This window comes from Mastigoproctus giganteus, chromosome 6 (assembly GCF_048544385.1).
Source record: "Mastigoproctus giganteus isolate SK-2022 chromosome 6, ASM4854438v1, whole genome shotgun sequence".
In the NCBI taxonomy this organism is placed as follows: domain Eukaryota; kingdom Metazoa; phylum Arthropoda; class Arachnida; order Uropygi; family Thelyphonidae; genus Mastigoproctus; species Mastigoproctus giganteus.
In genome coordinates this window covers 162226701-162239124 of record NC_143580.1, presented here as the reverse complement: position 1 = coordinate 162239124, position 12424 = coordinate 162226701, and the positions used below count along the sequence as shown (strand labels likewise).

The 12424-nt window shown below is 35.0% G+C and overlaps 1 protein-coding gene across 2 annotated transcripts in view; it reads right to left on the bottom strand.

Annotated features, from left to right (window-relative positions):
* emb (exportin-1 emb) overlaps positions 1 to 12424 on the bottom strand; it is a 457135-nt gene that overhangs the window by 396271 nt on the left and 48440 nt on the right. For both annotated transcript variants that reach the window (XM_090376567.1, XM_090376568.1), the window contains exon 2: positions 7718 to 7843. The gene's annotated coding sequence lies outside the window, so the exon portion shown is untranslated. The remainder of the gene's footprint in view (positions 1 to 7717; positions 7844 to 12424) is intronic.

The following is a 12424-nucleotide window of genomic DNA, read 5'->3' as shown; positions in this document are numbered from 1 at the left end:
ATGAAGTTCTTGAAGCCACCATGAGAAGCACTTTGACTAAACCCTAATAAGGTTTCTATTTTGAGTGTTTGAAGCACTTCATGTGGTGGCTTCAGGCACTTCAAATATTCATAGCTTACGGAAAAACTAACCTATTCAAGAAATGTACATTTTTAAATTTTGTTTAGTTTACTCATAATAAATTTTTTAAACACTGTTTCTTTTGTAATCTGTAACAGTTTTCTTCCATGTGAACTCTTTGATGCTTCTTTTAAATTAGTGGTTTTCTAACTTTTTGATTCACAATCCACTTTACTATATTTTAGAATCTAAAATGCAGTCATGCCCACTTTTCATATTAACAATAATATGTCTGATAAAGTAAATGTTTAAAAAGTCACAAAATTTATCCATGTTTATTAATACCAAAAAAACAGAAAAAGTAAACATTTGATAAACGAATGTTCAGCAAAACAGTTTAATAATTAAACAAGCTTCATTATTTGTTTGATTTTTTGATTCGCATTGTTCATTTGTTTTTTTTTAATTAAAGAAGAGTTTAACCATCAAAAAATAAAATAAAATAAATGTGTTTTTAAGCTTGATTTAATCCTCTTTTTGCATATAATTATCAGGCACTCTAAAATGTGAGTTTAAGATTAGCGGTGTTTTTTATTGTCCTGCCAGCCAGTCGTTGAGCTTACTGGTAACATGTCTAAATATAACATACCACAGTGCTGATATTTCACTAGATTTTGTTTACGTTTATTGCTATCATCCAACCAATAAAGCACAAGGGATTTTCAAGTTTCACTTGCTGACGGTGGAGACAACATCCATTTGTAGGTGTCAATAAACAAGTTATAAAGTGTGTGGGGGGAGGGATTCATTTTTGCAATTATTAAATGGGTTTTTAATCCAGTCGTATGATTCTGTTTGTGATGGAAAATATTCTCTAATAGTTTTTTGTAAATTAAGCAAGTGCTCTTATGTATTCTTGAACCATTTTATTTCGAGAGAAAATTGTTTCAAGTGACTTCTTGTATCAAGAAGTCACTTAATTTCTTAAAACAGTTTACATCGTTTTTTCATATGAAATCCATAAATCAAATTTCAAAATTAAAGCACTTATTTTATAATTAACTTTAAATATATGATAGTTCCTTGGAGGGATATATTTACTTCATTTAAAATTGAAAATATATTTGCAAGGTATGCCATAATCTGAATCCATATGTGCCGACCGGGCTAGCCGGGTGGGTAAAGTGCCTGCCTGGCAACCCAAAGGTTGTGGGTTCCAATCCCGCCTCGGGCTTGGATCAAAGTACTGCAAAAACCTTGGGAGGTGCATTATGGCCACAGAAGCTAATGTGCCAACTACCCAAAAAAATAAAATAAAATAAAATCCATATGTTGTGTAATTTTGAGCAATAATCATGTTTCATTTGAGTTAAATTTTCCCCCTCTTCTTTCAGCTGATAAAACCTGCTCAAATTTTTGCCTCATAATAGCCAGCATACCTCTGCATGTAGGAGCATGCGTTTTGTGAGAACTAGATAGCTCCTCACACAATAATTAGATTAGATAAAATTCAGATTAATTCAGATTTGATAAAATTAAAATTTGATTTTCACGTTTTAATTTAAATTAAAGATGTTTTAATCTTTTATTTTTTCTGGAATTCATTTCACAATGAGAGCATCACAGTGCAGACAGCAATGAGAACGTTGAATATGTGGGGCTATTGTTTTTATTCTCGACATGACTTTTTTTTTGCACCCAGTAAAGATTTTGCTCTGTCAGTACAAATGTAAAAACATAAATCCTAAGATAGTCCAAGTCCATGCTTCTTCATACAGATGTTTATAACTTCAAAAATGTTTTCACCAGTAGCTCTATCCTTAAGAGGCTTGCACAAAACAATATCCTCTTGGACAATTAAATTAAATATATAGCATACCAGAACAATTAAAATAGCCAAACCAGCAACGGATGAAGATTCATCTAATTGCATTGTGAAACCATGAGGAGAAGATTTTAATCGAGATATTAATTCATCCTCACAAAAAAGTGCCATATCTCGGATGTCTCTAGTATCTGGGGTATCAGAGAGAGTTACACTATCAATTTCTTTGGCATAGTTCTCACCAATTTTACAGGTAATTAGATCTTCGACACAAGGTTTTATTAATTTTTTGCCAAGTGTATCTGCTTCCCTTCTTTAGCAATACAACAACTAACGAGGTAGGAAGTCTCAAGTGATTTTTCATTATCACTATACATAAATTTTGAAAACTATATTTTTTCTTGCTTTTGAGCTCTTCATATTTACGCTCAAAATATTCTATGTTGTTGCCTATCAAATATGGGTAGTTACTCTCCACATGTCTTCTTAATTTTGCAGAATTTAGACTACTATTACTTACAACATTTTCACATCTGACACACATTCTATTCAGCTCATCTTCATTTCCTGACCAAGTAAATCCAAAACTTAAGTAGCTTTCGTCATATTTTCTTTTTTTAGAACCACATTCATGTAATTTCAGTTTTTTTTAATAGGAGTTTCTGAAACGGCTGTTTCGCATGTCAAGTTTCTGGAAGTAGATGGTGAAACAATTGCAGATGCTGCTGAAGAATTTTTATGTTTTTCTTCTGTTGGTTCAGCATTTTGTTTAAGTTTTATGTTTTTAACCAAATGTCCATAGTGGAAGGCAAAACTAATAAATTAAAATTCTTTAATTAGTTTTCAACTATCATTGATCAGAAAATCTATTCCACGGCATAAATGGAATTAAAATTAATTTAGATTTTGCATTGTCACAGACTTTTCTCTCTTTTAAATGAAACAAAGGAATAAAGATTTTACAATTTCACTGTAATCATAAGAGAAAACTGTAATGTTGAGCTGACCAGCAACAACTGCTTTTAAAATAGGCAAAAATGTAGAGATGTGGGAGAGTGAGATTAAATAGACTTTCAAGGTCAATTATGGTTGGAAATACCTACCTGTTTCGAAAAGGGCGCAAATTCAAAAGTGATATTTTTAAAATTATCTGACGCAACAAAAACAATCAGTTTTTATTAGTGAATTCAAACTGTGTTCTGCGGAATCCCCCGGGGTTCCGAGGAACACAGTTTGAATACCACTGCCATTTACATTCAAAGACTTTTCAGTGGACAACAAAGTTTAAACAGGGATGCTTACCTGAAGATGATCCTCGCTCTAACCACTTCAACTGCAAAAACCAACAATTCAAACACTTGTGATCATGAAAGGGGGGAGTATATGATGAGAGCCTTGTCAATCAATTTGGCCCTGGACAGATTGTGCAAAGCTCATGGGATGGAATTGTCTGAGCACGGTCTGTGCTTGTGAACAGTAGAGACTGCTTCCACACGAATGGGATACACTTAAATAGAAAGGGTGCAAAAATATTTGCTGATGCAATAAGGCAGTGTTCGGTGGGTTGAAAAATTGATAGCTTGGGAGGGGGGATACACAGACTAATAGATCAATAACGGCTGCAGGCAGAGGTGAAAGTGATTCTTGCACTGTTTCTATCGCAATTAGAGCAGCCTGGAAATCAAGATACTGGGGATTTTTAGAACAGCAGGGAATCACCATGGAACAAATAAATATTTGTTCCATGGTGATTGCACACATAGATGTGTTTAGGTAACTAAGAGTAAGGACAGGTGCATGTATACTTCGATGTACACCAATGTTAGGAGTATAGTAAATAAATTTGAAGGCAGATATTGATGGGACTTCAGAGACATGGTATCAAAAGGATATAAGGAATGCAGAATTTCAATTTGAGGAGTACAATTTGTATAGAAAGGGCAGACAGAATAGGAAGGGAGGAGGGATTATGCTGTTAGTTAGGAAATGTAACTCTTAAGGCAGTGCAACTAGTTGACATGGGTGGCCAGTGCAATGTTGACATCCAGTAGCATGTAAGAACCAAAAGGTCTCCCTGGAAATCTTCTCTGCCTTTAAACAGGCCTGTACCAGTTTATTAACGCGCCGCACTAGGCCAACCAACGGGTTTCTCTGAGTAACTTTATACGTATTATTGTTCTGTAAAAGGTCCATTGCCTTTTTGTGATAGTCTTCTTTGTTTAGGACAAACATCAATCTACCCTTGTCGGCAGGTAAAACCACAATTCCATCGTCTCTTCTCAGTTCATTCAAGGCTTTTCTTTGACTAAAATTAAGATTCGGAGATACTTTCTTTACCTGGCTCAAAATAACGGCAGATTTCACCCGGATCTCATTAGCTAGGGCCTCCGGTAGCTTGCTGATGGCCCGTTCAATAACCATTGCTATCTCCGCAATGGGAGATTTGGAACGTGCAAGCGTAAACTTAGGACCTAAATTTAAAACTACTTCTTGCTCTTCAGTAAGAGGGAGAGAAGATTTCCAGTGAGACCTTTTGGTTCTTACATGCTACTGGATGTCAACTCCCTAAGTTTCATGGACTTCCAAAAACTCATAAGACAGAAGTCCCACTCAGACCTATTGTATCATTTATAGGAAGTCCCACATATGCTTTGTCAGGGTATTTGGCTAAATTGATTTCGCCTATAGTGGGCCAGTCCAACTATGTCATAAAAGACAGTAAAAAATTTGTGAGTTTTGTGAAAGATTTGATTGTAAATGAAAACAAGAGCATGGTTTCTTTTGATGTGATGTCACTATTCACATGCATTCCAATTAAACATGGAATATATTGTGTTAGAAAATCTTTGAGTAATGATGTCTCTTTGGGTAATAGATCACTTTTAAATGTAGAGGATATTTGTTCTGGTGTGGAACTTTGTCTGGCCAGCACCACTATGGTGTACCAAGGTGTTATGTACAAACAGGTTCAAGGTACAGCCAGGGATCTCCCATTAGCGCCACCGTGGCCAATTTGGCCATTGAGGAGTTAGAGGACAGGGTTTTTAGTGGATGTCAGTTTCCCATAAAGAAATGGGAAAGGTATGTTGATGATACTTTCACCATTGTCTAGAAGGGGAGAGAGGATGATGCACTCCATTGGCTTAATAGCTTCTCCCAATTTATACAATTTACCTCAGAGTTGGAGACAGGAGGTACCCTTCCATTCTTGGATATACTGGTCTCTAGGATAGGCTTAAAACTTCAGTGTTTAAAAAACACTATGTGCAGAGGCCAGTATGCCCATTATAGTTCAGCACAAGCTTGGTAGCATAAGAAGTGTAGTGAAAGCTCTACTAGATAGAGAAGGGTCACACTGCACTACCTCTGAGGACAAAGAATGTGAAATTAGACGAGTCACAACAGACCTCAGAAAATGCAGATACCCCCCAGAGGATCATAGACAGGTTTAGTAGAGGAATAGAGTCCAACCGTCAGGAACCGTTTGTTCCTGTGACTACTGCATACATTCCTTACTATCCGGGCCTTACTGAGCATCTTGCTAGAGTTTTGCGGGGTTATAAAACAAGCTGTGTGCAGCTTTCCGGGCGGAGGTTGCACACAGTATTGTCTCAGGTAAAAGACCCAATAGCAAAGGACCTGAGTAGTGGAGTAGTATACAGGATAAAATTCCCGGATTGTGGGGAATGTTATGTGGGCGAGACAAAACGACAGCTCAAGGATCGTCTGGGGGAGCATGCAAATGTTATAAAAACCACTGATTATAATAAGTCTGCTTCTCCCAAAAATGCTGAACATTTTTGGGAGAAGCAGCATCAAATCTCCCCAGAGGATGCGGTGATTGTGGATTGGGCACATGGGTTCTGGAACCGTAAATGGCTCGAGAGCCTACGAATCTGTTCGTACGACCACAATATTATGAATAGGGACAGAGGTATACGTATGCATCCTCTGTTTGAAACTATCATCCTAAGTACAGATGACCAGTTTTGCTTGACACATTCCCGAGCTGTTTCCGCTTCCAGTTCAGACCATGTGTCGACTGCACCACGTGTATAAGTACCGTGAGCCTGTTATATATGGAAGTACTGCAGGAAGTTTTGTTACTGCTGAGGAAGGAAGCCGATGCTTCCGAAAGCTCCAGATTTGTATCTTTTTTATCGCTTTTAATCCGGTTTATTTTAATGTATTTTATCGCAAGGATTTCATCACAGTTTTAATGTTTTTCACATGTACATAATTTAATTTAATATAATAGCAGTTTTTGTAAATATTTATTTTATTTTATTTTATTTTTAATTTGTAAATATTTCAGTAAAATACTTATTCTTATGGTTGGTGTATGAGCTGATTTATTGTTAAAATATGAATTTGCCCAACCTCAGAGGCCTTTTTCAGGATAGGTGAATGGGAAGTGTTTTTTTTTTTTTTTTTTTTTGGCCGATGCTGTATAAGCTTGCTTTTTTTGCATCATATGCCATTACTAATGCTAATGATTTAGCATCAGCATTAGTAGAGACATTTGATGCAAGAAAGCAAGCTTATGCAGCATCAGCCAAAAAATAAAATAAAATCTGTCTGCAAATTTGACTGGATAATCACAAGATTCGGATTTAATGCATTTAAGTGGAACTGGCTAAAACCATTATTCAGGCTTCAGTTGTGATAACCCTTATCGGTTCAGGGTTATCACAACTGAAGGTCTATGACATTTAGTAGATTCTAATTAAAGATGGATCATGGCCAATTAGCTTTCCTGATTAATTTCAAAACCTGAATCTAACCAAGTGCCTGCATCCTCACTGATGATCACACTGAACAGAGAGTTCTCACATGTCAGGATCTTTGTGACAAATTTTACACAAGCAATAGATCCCCAATGCTACCTGCAGTGGCTAAAACAGTGTAGTGGTTAGTGACCTTGAAAAGATTAGCAAATTCTGCCGCCCAAAGACAGAGTAAGGCAGAAGAGGACATTGCAAATTAAAAACTCTAAACGAGCAGGAATTGCTTTGTTTGATAAACATCCTTTAGCTTCTTAACTCAGGATAGCGTAAGTCCCTGTAATTTCTGAGAAACCCAGCTTTTTTCTTTGCTCACCGATACTGGATCGTTTGAGTGGGGAAGCCTCCTGCAGTGCAAGGTTTGCAGAAACATTTTTTTTCTCAAAATTTCTTTCGATGACAGGGTGAAGCAGAAAGATCAGTATATCCGAAACAGTGGTATAAAAGATGTCGTTATAACCGGGGAGTGGTGTATGACTTATTTCACAAAATCTGGCTCATCCACATTCCTCGAAGATTTCAAATTGTTTTTGACCGTCCATGGCATTGTGAAATTTCTTCCATTTCTGCTGGGCTATATAAATTTTCAGAATTAATTTTATTTGTTTAAAATAAAAATTAAAAAAAAAAAAACAAAACTTTTTTTAAATAAAAAAATTAAATTTATATACAAGTATTGCAATCCACTACGAAAAGATAAAATATTAGTACTGTCTTCACAAAATTCAAGACCACCCAGAAGCTTTTCAGAAATTAAGAAAACTGACACATATCAGGTGACACACCACCATTTGTGCAATATGGTTTGTGCCACCATGGCTGAGTTAAAAACAAAAAAAAAAAAAGTAAATATAATATCACTTTCAAACATACATGATAACTTTTCTTGAAGAATATACTGTATATGTAATTAATATATCTTCTGCATTATATCCATTCAGTAACACAAATTGTGTTAATTACACTTGCAACCCTTAATTCTTTTCCAATTTATAGAAAACATATAAACTTGCATAAAAATCACTATACGAACTCCAAACATACATACCTTGTTATTACGTAAACTGATTTAGAAGGTATGGAAGAATCATCCCAACAATATTAACTTCTTGTTTTAATGAACATAATAATGTACTGTCCAACTTATTCGACAAGCCATTTTCTTACAGCTATACTGAAAACACAAATATATATATATAAAAATGGTACCATATTCTAAAAAGGTTTTTTCATCACATAAAAAAAAACAATACAAATCTTAGAAATTTTGCACTGCATAATATAACAGCATGCAGATATTTTCAGATAAGCAGATTTAACATTTGTGGCAATGTTAACTACTCCATTTGTTTCTAAAATTTTAGAAAATCATAAAATTTAAGAAAAACAAATCAATCCAATCATCACATGTTGACAAATCACTTAAAATACTAGAAGAAATAAATTACTAAATAAAAATATTTTTTGTATACTCAGTCACAACCACAAAGTAAGAGAAGTTGACAACTAATAGTTTTTTCATAATGAATATATATAATCAATTGTGTTTAGCAGTTATGTACAAATTAACTGCTGCCAACCAAGTGTATATGCTATGCTATTGTACTCCCATGCAAACAACTCTGCTACACAAGATTTTAATTAGTTTCAACAAAATACATTGTAAAGTCATTAAAAAAGTTTTGTAGGTGAAAAATATATATCATAGTTCAGGAAAAAAAATTTAAGCATTACACCCAATTCGTAGTGGCAAATTAACTTGGCTATTTAAGAGTAACAAATTCACTATGGTTTTCCTGATATCTTTTTTCAGTAGTAAATCTCACTATCAGAGAAACTCACCCTGATCTGGAAAAAAAAATTTTTTTTTGTAAAGATCTCAATTTTCATAATCAAAACACAATACAATAGCAGTGTATATATTAGCAGTCATAAAATATGACTATATTATGTAAAGTCATTATTTTAAATAAATAAACTTCCTTTTATTCTCAAGATAGCTGGGACCGGAAGAGTTACATATTCATTGTCAATGCATACACATTAAGGGCAACCAAATTTTCTGCATCATCATTCAGTTGGTCATGCATTTTTCATAGCATTTTACGGGCTCAATCTCCTTGTTTGTGGTTACACATTAACCGCATAGTCATCCCACTACATACACAAGACATATGGAATATGGCTAGAAAGTTCTATGAATGGTGACCAAAAATGAAGCTACAAATACACTGTACAAAGAAGAGTATCTAGATGCAGTTACTAAAGAGACTCAGTAGAGAAACCTTTGGCTCATCATCTCCCTTCAGCATACTTTCTATCAGCTACTGGTAGCTGTTTAACAGAATTCACAAACCTTCCTCTTGCAAAGCTATCCCTAGAGCTATTTCAGTTGCAGCCTAATTCAGTGTTCTGTGGGTTTTGAGGTTGAAAATCTGACCTACCCACTTCTATTTCTCAAGATCATTGTACACAACCCAATAATGTGTGATCCTTGCTGTGTGAGTAGTGACAAAGCAAATTTCCATAGTGCTACCACAGCATAAGCAGCATGTAATTATACAAATATCCAAGGTTGTGGACATTATGATTTCAGGCACTACCACCAATGGACCTAGTAGGAGTCCCATACTATCAAACTGCTCTCATCAAACTTCACAGTTAGGATGACACACTCCAAGCACTCTGGAAATCTCAGCACCCATACATACCCATCAGAAAAAAATCTTGTGTAATGAGATTGATCACACTTTAGTAACCTGAGCCAAGTCACACTAGTGCACACAGATGTAGCATTTACCACCATTCCATAGTAGTGATGAGATTAAGAGGGATGTTATGGATATTAACTCCTCCCTCATCTAACCACTAGCAGGGCATTCATTTTGGACTAGTACTAGGTGTATATGGCTATATCACAAGGGCATACTTAAGTTATGCTGTTTTATCTTATCTTTTATCAGGCAAAAAATGGTGACCAAAAATGAAACTACAAATACACTATACAACGAAGAGTATCTGGGTGCACAATCAGTTGCTAAAGAGACTCGGTGAGTGCAAAGCATCATTTTAGTTTGTAGTAAATCAACAAGGCAAGTTAAATGGCATCATTTTTGTTAAATCTCAAATTGTGAATGCCTTCACAAGTTGCCTATTACTGCACTACTTCGTATAAGCAATGCTTCCCTAGCAAGAAAGACTAATGGTACTTATTCTCGGCAGATACCACAATGGCACAGTTTTGAAGCTTATCGGCTTATCTAACAGACTGACAAACTTTGAGGTAGTGCAATAACAGCCAACTCATTGCGAAGGTATTCACAATATGAGATGTAACAAAAACAAAATGATACCATTTCATCTACTTCAATGATTTACTATGAACTAAAACAATGCTTTGCACTAATTTGTCCATATAGTAAATTCCACATAAAAAAAAACAGCATAAATGCCCTGCTAGTGGTTAGATGAGGGAGGAGTTAATATCCGTAACATCCCTCTTAATCTCATCATTACTGTGGAACGATGGTAGAATGCTACATCTATGTGCACTAGTGTTCGGCCCTAAACACTTTTTAGTACTTATCTTTTAACTCAATTTACCTTTATCTATATGATCACCATACAATTCATTTATAAATCACCAAAAAGCTTTACCCTCAGCTATGTCCACAATATCTTTGCACATTGGTTACATCTCATATTGTGAACTTATTTCATTTATTTCAAAATTTTATTTATTTCACTATCTAATATTGGGGCACTAAATTTATAAGACCTATTTTGTTTGTTTGTTATTTGGTTTTTAGGAGCATTAGCAACTAAGGCCATGTTGCTCCAAGATATGCGGCGGTCATTCCCTGACCTCTCCTCATTCTCCGTATTTGGTGGTGACGGGCTCGAACCCCGGTCTAATCAAGAAGCGTGTGCTACACACTGCTGCTCCTTCCCACCTGGCTACAGAGGCATGACCTATTTTGTCTTATCAGAACTATAGCTTCATACACAGATCTAAGTTGACCTTGCTGAAGTCAGTTTCTATGGACTATGGAATACTGTTTCATCTTGTTCAACTTTATATGACCGTTATGGAGGAGGGGTATTCTATTGCATACAACAGTAGCACTTGACAAGCGCTTCTGGTATAAGAAGCATGGTAACCTTTCTTAACTGTATTTTTTCTTTTTTTTTTTTTTGTACTTGCCATTCTCTGTCTTGTATAATTTATTAAATATTTTATTTACGTTTCCATTTACTCAGTGAATGCAAGAAAATGCTACTGATGATTCCTTACAAACAAGGCTGATTCTAATGCTTTCTTAATGTTTCCATAACGCAAATTTATTTTTTAGCAAGTTTTATATATATATATATATATATATATAATTTTTAATACTAATTTAAAAAATTAGAACAAATACATGTTATAATTAAAAAAAAATTATGCCAATAAAATATAATGAAAAAAAAAAATCCACAGAAATTCATTCACAACATAAACAAAAGTAATGTTTGTTATAAAAGGTAATATAAATGTTAATTTATCTGCTGTATAACCAACATGATAATCTTAAAATTGTTATGTAATCAAGTCCAAAATAAATTTATATAAGGTCGTTAAATGGCACACCACCAATGATTTTTCACACACCACAAATGATCGGAACCTAAGTGGATTAGTTTTTGCATAAAGTATTAATTTAGTTTGCTATTTCTACAAGTTTTCTCTTTCTTGGTGATTCCCTCCTATACTTCTAACTCTTTTTTTTTTGTTCTCTCTCTCTCTCTCTCAGGTTAACTCAGAAATTTTTTTTTTGGCAGGTGCAGCAAAAGCCTCAGGCTTCCTTGCACCATATGGCTAATTATAATAATAAACATAATAATCCAATGTGTGGCATTTAAAAATCTATCATATGTTATATTGAATGCAACTGTTTTAGTGTTCTGTAAATAGAAGGAAAAGATGTTATCATAATATTTACTTGATGTTACATTAATTTTATGCAAAAATTAATCTGGACTAATTTACACTGATATTTTTTTTTGTTCTCTCTCTCTCTCTCAGGTTAACTCAGAAAATATTGATTATCCCTGGTATATACTGGCAAGTGTATCATTGAGATACTAATGTAGCCAAATCCCCAACCTCTGTCCTATGCACTAGCAAGGCAGATTTAACAAGGTGCAACTGGTCCAGGGACTTCTTTTTAGGGTCTCTAAAAAATGTGGCAAGGCCCTACAACTAACCAAATCTGGCACTGCCCCCTTAGTTCCTTGCATGCAGCAGGACTTATAATTACCATCCTCCAACACCAAGTGGAAAAGACCCGAGATATTAGTAGTAGTGGCATGTGATGCAAGAAAGCAAGCGTATGAGCTTATGCAGCATCAGGCAAAAAAAAAAAAAAAAAATTACAAAACAATCCCCTCTAAATATTTGTCCAGTTTAACCTATCAACTTCCACAATGACAGATGGAAGTTTGTTCCAGCAATTAACCACATGCTGGCTAAAGGCAAATTTCCACACATCTATTCTACATCTGTCCTTCCTCAATTTATGCCCCCTTAGGTTCGTAATCTGAACAAGTGGAAGAATCCCATCAGAATTCAGTGTGCTCAACCCATTCAAGGCCATTGTTACTTCTCAACCCATTCCATGAGGTTGAATCCCATCGATGACACAAGGAATTTTACACAAGTGGCCCAATTATTCCATCTCATGTGGGTTTCATTGATATTCCCCCTCCCAGGGAC